This window comes from Vigna radiata, chromosome 1, assembly GCF_000741045.1.
Source record: "Vigna radiata var. radiata cultivar VC1973A chromosome 1, Vradiata_ver6, whole genome shotgun sequence".
In the NCBI taxonomy this organism is placed as follows: domain Eukaryota; kingdom Viridiplantae; phylum Streptophyta; class Magnoliopsida; order Fabales; family Fabaceae; genus Vigna; species Vigna radiata.
This window is the reverse complement of record NC_028351.1, coordinates 27,936,693-27,945,290: the sequence shown is the minus strand read 5'-3', so window position 1 is coordinate 27,945,290 and position 8,598 is coordinate 27,936,693.

Below are 8,598 nucleotides of genomic sequence, written 5' to 3'. Positions count from 1 at the left end.
CACCAACATGTTTGACTCAAATAACTTGAATAAAATATTTAATTTATTAGATAAATAATATAAAAATATTATTAAATACTTAAAATATAAAAAAAAGTTATTTGTTAAANNTTTANAATTTATTTAGTTCTTTCGTCATTATAAAGTTAGTATATAATAATAATAACCATATATCATTATTTACTATTAATATTATTATGTTTATTATTTTGTATATGTATATAACTTTTAATTTTATAAAATTGAAATGGTGGAAGTACTAATATTGAAGTTTCCTCTTAATTTTATATTTTGTAATATATCACAAATTCATATCCGAACCATATGAATGCTCCATTAATATAGAGAGAGAAAGGGAAAGATTGTTGAGGATAGTAAAGAGGTGTAGGGTATTTTTTGGAATAAAAGAAAATAGTGGAGATGTATAGAATATTTTTGAAATAAATGAAAATAATGGAGAAGTAAAGGAGCACTTTGGTAGGTGGAGGGAGCAACACCCATTAAAATACCCGCTATTTACGGGTTTCGGATAGTAAATATCTATGGATATCAACTATTCGTAACGGATTTTATTGCTAATTGAGACCAATTCATGATATGTCCATTTCATATTTCTATCATATAAAATAATATTAAACATCTTAAAGTAGAATTGCTGTATTCTTTTATATATTTTGGTCTTCTTATTTATTGATTAAATTAATTTTAATCATTATTTTGGTTCTCATAATGATAATTTTTAAATTTTATCAATTAAAATTTTTTTTTTATAAATTTTCATTTCAAATAATTTAATTTCTTATTATATTTCTCTTAGTCCAAACAATCTCCCTCTTCTTCTTTAAATCTATCCAAGTCATTAATCTTGAAAAACAAACCCTGGTCTTTGGACCAATGTCCTTTGGTTGTTTGACTTTTTTTCACACATGAAATGGATTAAGAAATATATAATAATTAATGCTTACAGTCTTTTTGGACCATATTCGTTTTCTTCTTTTCAAATGTCTATAACGCTTAGTTTTTCTATCCCATAAAATGGATTGATTAGGACAGTCAGTAGCATAAGTCTTTGGACCAATTTCGTTTTTTTTTTTTCATGTATCTATCGTGTTTAATTTTTTCTATCCGATAAAATAGACTCGAATATGTTAAGTATGACTTAAAAGTTTTAGAGCAGTTTTTTTTTTCTTGTTTTCCTTTTTTTTAGTGTACTTAATGGAGTGGGCTAGTACAACCATAAGTTTTTTCATATAATTATAGAATTATATATTTTTTTACATCTATGAATTAGTCTATTATCTCCTATCATAACTTAATAAGTTAATTTATCACTCCAAAACTTATAAATGAAGAATCTATTCATTGACTTTATCAACAAAACATAGTAATTTACTGCTTAATTTCTTAAAAGAGACTGAAAATGGATTTAATTACGATCGACGGAGTTTAAAAATACAAATAGTAACTGATAAAATCGAATAAGAAATTTAATAAACTAAATAATCATACAATTAGTAATTAATTTAGACCAAATAATAGTTCCATAATTAGATATCATGTATAGTAAAGTAAATTGATGAATAAATGTAAGGATAAACTTCAGAAGTTAAACACACTTAGAAAATGGAAAAGGTTATAAAATGTATGGATTGGTATTGTTTAGGTTAGATTTCATTGACTTCACTCTCATGCATATAAAAACTCACATCTCCATTAATATACTAATGTCAACCCTCCAGTCTAATTAAAACCTAATCCCTTAGTAGAATGAGCCTAGGTTTTTTTATTCAGAGTCAATCCCTTAAACTCCTAATAAACAAACTTGCTTTATCAACTAGGGTTTAAGATAACCAATGGGTCAAACTTCATTCCTAGATACAAACTCCATTATGTATCTTGTTCCAAGCCTAGGTTTCAAAATATATTTTCAAATACCTAATAAACCAAGCACCAAGCTATGAATGGCAACATCAAACCAACCATTAAGTACAAAAACAAGAATATTATCATAATATATTCAAGGCATTTGCAAAATAAGAGAGAATTTAGTGGTTACATCTACCCTTAACAAAAATGGGTTTAGCTCTCCATTATCATGGAGAACTCAAGCTTACAAAATGAAACATGGAAGAAGATCGAGACACAAGAAGTATGAATGGATGGTTCCCATAAGTCCTAGTAGAACACCAAGCTCTCCAAAAAGTGAAAAAACGTGTCTCAAACAATCAAAGATGAGCTTCTCTCAAATAACTAGAAGAAGTATGGCTCAACTTGCCACATAAGCAAAAATATTGCTTAACGTAGCCATTGTACCACTCAACATTAGATTTTAAGAAATGAATGGTGTGTGGATGTTATTCTTTGCTTGGATAGGGTTAGGTTGGACGATCTGGCTTCGAATGACCGACTGCATTGTGGTTGGTTGTCAATCATGGACAAACTTGGGCCTCAGGATTAGGAGAACCATATTAGGCTGATCCGACTATCCTCGACCCTTTCCTAAACGAATGCAATATCATTGATAAAGTAAGGTCTGGGATTATTTTCGTTGTCATGGTGAATATTTCCGTTAAATGTTGAAGGATTTCGTTTTCCTCCTACTTTGTGCATTTTTGGGCTACCAACGAGGTGGTCATCACCTTACATATGCAGACTGAGTTCTAAGCATGATACTCAAAGCTTCAAATAAATCCATCGAGTACAATGGTATAGCATATAGTCCCAATCTAACGTCAATCCATCTAGGGTAGTTAGAAATAACCTGCAAAAAGCATTATCATCTTCTGTATGGATATTGACCTAAATCCAAAATTCTTTTAGATGTGTGGCCGAGTCGGCTCCTCTAGTGATGTGTGCCTAATCCACTTTCGTCGTGAAAGGGTGAAAATTTTCCACATGGTCAGTCTTGATTCGGAAGTCCCGATCATGCTTTTGGGAAGCTTAACGGCCTTCTCGGTCTACTCACCCACCAGGGTGTCTTGTGGAATCTTAGGACTCCACCGATTCCAAGTCTGGGGTTCGGAGTGGCAGGGTTGTCCCCGAATTTCTCTCATTTTGTGTCAGGTTGACCTTCTCCTCCGGTCCCTTCAAGCTCGGCATTAAGGAGATCAGTTTCGAGTTCCATGCGAACGTCGCCGAGTTGGTGGGCAATACTTCTTTCGAGCCCGACGTTGAGAAGATAGGCTTTGACTTTCATGAAAACCTTGTTTGGCTAGCGGGTTGTGCTTTATTCGGAAATTACGGGGGACATCCTTATGGGAATTAGGCCGATGTAGGGAAGGTGATTTCTCATTTTCTAAGTCGGTCAAGTTTTTGTCGAGTGTCTTAGAGTTCGCTAAGGTCGACCTATCGTTGGGAGCATAGGTTTTCAAACTCGACATCGTAATGTTTGCATTGTTCGTTCTACTAGATAAGTGCTTGCATTTGTTGTTGGAGGGTCATCCCTGGGTTGGATTCCATTTTGTAGGAGTGTTGGGCTTGGCTTCAGGTTATGACCATTGGTAGATGAAGGTGGGGAAACATTTTATAGGCCCATGATGGGCACTAAAATTTCTTATCGTATTTTAGAGTGTGACCTTCAGATAAATGATATAATATAAGTTTTGAGAGTCCTGAAATATGCTCTTAAAAGTTGAAAAGTGGAGGAAAATACATTTACAAATAATCCTACGACGCTCAAATCAATAAGAGAATAGATCTTTACGTATAAAATAATAAGTATGAGTTTCAGTATCCTTACCTATGAAATATCATATATTTATGATATATTAGGACATGTGTCATTTATGTAATTTAAATAGACAATATTATATATTAAAGACATACTATTAATAGATATTAATAATTATTAAAAAATATAATAAAACTGCTAAAATTTAATAATGGACTTTTGTTGGGCGTGATGCTTAGGACATTATGTTATTTATGTTTTGTTTTACTAATGTGCATTACATGATCATACATGTGTACTTCTTATACACACGGTTTCTTATGTTCCATGATACTGAACCACGGTAGTTCTTTAATATTGGTCATCCAAAAATCTAACAACAATCAAAATAAATTCCTCAATTGATGCCATTTGATTTTTGCATTAAGAATATAACACTAATAACAAAGACCATCAAGTTTGTTCTTAAGCTGCACCTTCTGTATGATTTGTTAGAAAAATCGGCTCCATTACGAAAAGTGGGATGTAAGTTATAATAAGGTTTAATGTCTCAATAGGTCCCTATTTTCGTCCAGAATCTCAAATAGGTCTTCTTTTTTTTCGGCTTCTCAATTGAGTCCTTATTTTCTTAAAATTGAATCAAATAGAACCTTTCCGTCAAATTGAGATGAGGTCGTTAAGAAGGGTATGTTGACTGTGTAGTTTTTTGTTACATGGCATTAAAAATGTGACTAAATTGTATTTTTTTATTTTTGAATTAAAAAGTGAAGTATATTCTGTATATTTCATGTTTTAATTCAAAAATTAAAAAAATACAATTCAGTCACGTTTTTAATGTCACGTAATAAAAAATTACATTGTCAGCATACCCTTCCTAACGGCGCCATCTCAATTTGAAGGAAAGGCCCTATTTAATTCAATTTTACAAAAATAAGGACTCAATTGAGACGCCGAAAAAGAATGGGACCTATTTGAGATTCTGGACGAAAATTGTGACCTATTGAAACATTAAACCTTATAATAACTAATTTTAAACACCTAATACTGAATTAGGAAAGAACAAACTGTTTGGGGTTAATTCTATTAAATAATTAAGAAAAAATGGAAAAAAAAATTAAGATAACGTCAAGAATTGGAAAATCTTAGGTCCATTAAGATTATGAGATAAGTAAGTGTGGACAATCATGAGTTTTGATATGACACACTGAAGATAAGAATCGAGATATATTTTTATTGAATCAAAATTATGAAAATGAATATGTAAAGCAAGGATTCGAGCATAGATGATGAAGCAAGGAGTCAAGTTTGAGATGTTAATATGCGAAGCTTGAGGCAGAAGCATGGAACGAACTAAAGATGCTCAAGGTGTGGGTCTAAGAGATTGACATGCTTTAGGCTTTGTTAGGATTAATTCAGAAACTTAGTTTAGGGTGTTGAATTGGTCAAATCTAGTTTTTCAGTTTATTCCGTTAAGTGCTGTTACTTTTCTTTCTGCTTCTCTGCTTGTATAAATTTACACTCTTTTCATTCAATGAGTACGAGGCATATTCAACTTATCTTTCCTCTTCATCCTTTCACTCTGTTTCTCTGATATTGTCTTATTCTAATAGTGGTATCATAAAGCACTGGTTGTGAAACTGAGAACGGTGGTAATCTTGGGGCGGTGCAGTTGATCAAGAAGATTGTTCGTGTTAGAAGTTCTTGTCAGAATTTTGTAATGGCTAATCTTTCAACATTGCATTATCCGATACTCATAGACAACAATTGGAGTCGATGGAGTACCCAGATGAGAGTGGTATTCCGCGTACAGAAGGTTAGCAATGTTGTCGAAGATGATTTGTCGGTTGAGTCTTTTGGCAAGGAGGAGCAAAAGAAAGATTGGAAAGAAAAAGACGACAGAGCACTGTTACTAATACATCAATGTGTCGACGATAAGAATTTCGAAAAGATTCAGAATGCTATGACAGCGAAGGAAACATGGAATATCCTTGTTCATCTACATTTTGGAGGAGAAAACGTCAAGAAGGTCCGGTTACAGTTCCTACGCAGACAATACGAACACATGGAGATGGAAGATAGTGACAAGGTGAGAGAGTTCTTCAGTCGTGTGATCAATATGGCGAACCAGATGAAATCTTGCGAAGATAAGATTACTCACGCAATGATAATGGAGAAGATCTTGAGATCAATGCCTGCTGCATTTGATCATATAGTAGTAACCATTGAAGAAACCAAAGATATGGAGAAACTTAGGATCGAAGAGCTACAAAGCGCATTTGAAGCGTATGAGATGCGAAGAAATGGAAGAAAGAAATGTGATGACCAAGCCTTGAAAATTCAACATGTTTCTGGTGAAGGAAAGAAGAAATCAAGGAAATGGAAAGGTAAGAATAAAGATCAAAAGAAGTGGAAGAAAGAAAACGAAGATCAAGAAGAGAAGGGTGGTTCTTCTGACAAGAAAAATGTCGTGAGAAAACAGTACACCAAGGAAGAAAAGAAGAACATGGAATGTTTTGTGTGCCGAAAGAAAGGTCACCTATCATATGAAATGTTGGTTCAACAAGGATGCACAAAACAAGAAACGAAAGAGCAAAGAAGCTCACTTGGTAGAAGAAGAAGAATCAGAGTCTGAGCCAATGATTCTTATGGTTGCTACTAATACCGAAAATTCTGAGACTACAAAAGATGTATGGTATGTAGGCTCAGGTTGTTCAAATCATATGACGCACAACAAAAATTGGTTGATAAACTTGGATGAATCCAAGAAAAGCAAAGTGAGGATGGCAGATAACAACACACTTAAGGTAGAAGGGGTTGGAAATGTGAGAATCAAAAGGAAAAATGGGATGCATGCTACATTAGAGAATGTACTCCTGGTTCCAGAGATGAAGTGCAACCTCATAAGCGTGGGACAATTGAACAAGAATGGTTACACCATGATCATGGGGAGCAACGCGCAGATGGAGGTATACGACCAAGGTAAAAATCTGATCCTTAAGTGTATAAGATCTGGAAATTGTACATTTCAGGTTCGCTTAGGAGTAATAGAGACCATGCAGTGCCTGACTTCCATTAAAGAAGATGAGAGCTTAAGGTGGCATCTTAGGTTCGGACATCTTAATTAGAAAGATTTGAAGTAGCTGAGTGATAAAGAATTGGTAAAAGGGCTACCCAGGATCAGTCAACAACACAAAGAATGTGAATCATGCATCGTTGGTAAACAAACCAGAAGACCCTTCAGAAAACAACTAGAGTCGAGATCGAAAGAATGTTTGGAGATCGTGCACTCAGACGTGTGTGGACCAATTGAACCACCAACAATAGCTGGGAACAGATATTTCTTGACATTCGTAGATGAGTACAGCAGGATGGTTTGGGTGTTCCTAATCCGACAGAAAAATGAAGTACTGTAGAGATTCAAATCATACAAGAAGCAGGTTGAGAAAGAAGTGGGAAAGCAGATAAAGTTGCTGAGAACTGATGGTGGTGGTGAGTATACATCACGGGAGTTCAAAGATTTTTGTCAAGAGCAAGGAATTGTTCACGAGACAATCGCTCCGTATACACCACAACACAACGGATTAGCGGAACGACGCAATAGAACTATCTTGAACATAGCACGGTGTATGCTGAAGGAGAAAGACGTGCCACGCGACTTCTGGGGAGAGGCAGTCACGACAGTTGTGCATATATTGAACAAATTTCCAACAAAACGCTTGACAGATAAAGTGCCTCATGCTGCGTGGACAGGTATGACATCCTCTGTGAAATATTTTAAAGTGTTTGGCTCTTTGGTTTTCAATCACATTACAAATCAAAGGCGTGTGAAACTGGATGACAAAAGTGAGCCCATGATCTTCGTTTGGTATCACACTATTGGGGCATACAAATTGTTCGATCCAATCAAAAGGGTTATGCAAATTAGCAAAGATGTTATAGTGATTGAAGATGAGCACTGGGACTGGAAAAATAACCAAACCAGTATGAAGAAGAAGAAGACAAGTGTTGTGATTCACTTGCCAAATCTAACAGAAGTAGAAGAAGAGGTTGAAAGTCACAACCAAGCACATGTGGAGGATTGCATTGAAGAAGACAGTGAACCAAGACCCAGAAGGCAAACAGTACGACCAACAAGATTTGCTGATTATGAGGTTTATACCGACACTGGAGTGGATGAAGAAGGAGACATCATACACTTGGCTTTGTTAGCAGGAAGTGAACCTCTGTGTTTGGATGAAGCACTGTTAGAACCAAATTGGAGAGGTGCCATGATTGAAGAGTTAAAGTCAATCAAAAAAATCAGACCTAGAAGCTGGTTGACTTGCCGAATGGAAAACAAAGCATTGACGTCAAATGGATATTCACGATCAAGCGAAACCCAAACGGTTCGATACTGAAGCACAAGGCTAGGCTTGTGGCAAAAGGCTTTCTTCAGAAGGAAGGTGTGGACTTCACCGAAGTATATGCTCCAGTAGAAAGGTTAAAAACTATACGTTTGATAATTGTTGTTGCATGTGCCAAAAAATGGTTTCTATCTGCTCTTGACGTCAAATATGCATTTTTGCATGGCTTTCTTGAGGAGGAAGTCTATATCAAGCAGCCCCCAGGTTTCATCAAAAAAGGCAGAGAACATCAGGTTTACAAACTCGAGAGAGCTCTCTGTGGTCTGAGACAAGCTCCCCGAGCTTGGAATAAGAGGATCAACACGTTCTTCGTTGAAAAAGGCTTTGAGAGGTGCATTGCGGAGCACATCTTATACGTTAAATCTGATGACAAAAATCATATTTTGATCGTATGTCTTTATGCGGACGATCTATTGGTGACTGGCTCAAGCATAGAAGACATAGAAGAGTTCAAGACATTGATGAAAACCGAGTTTGAGATGACAGATATGGGAAGACTTAACTACTTCTTAAGGATGGAGTTTT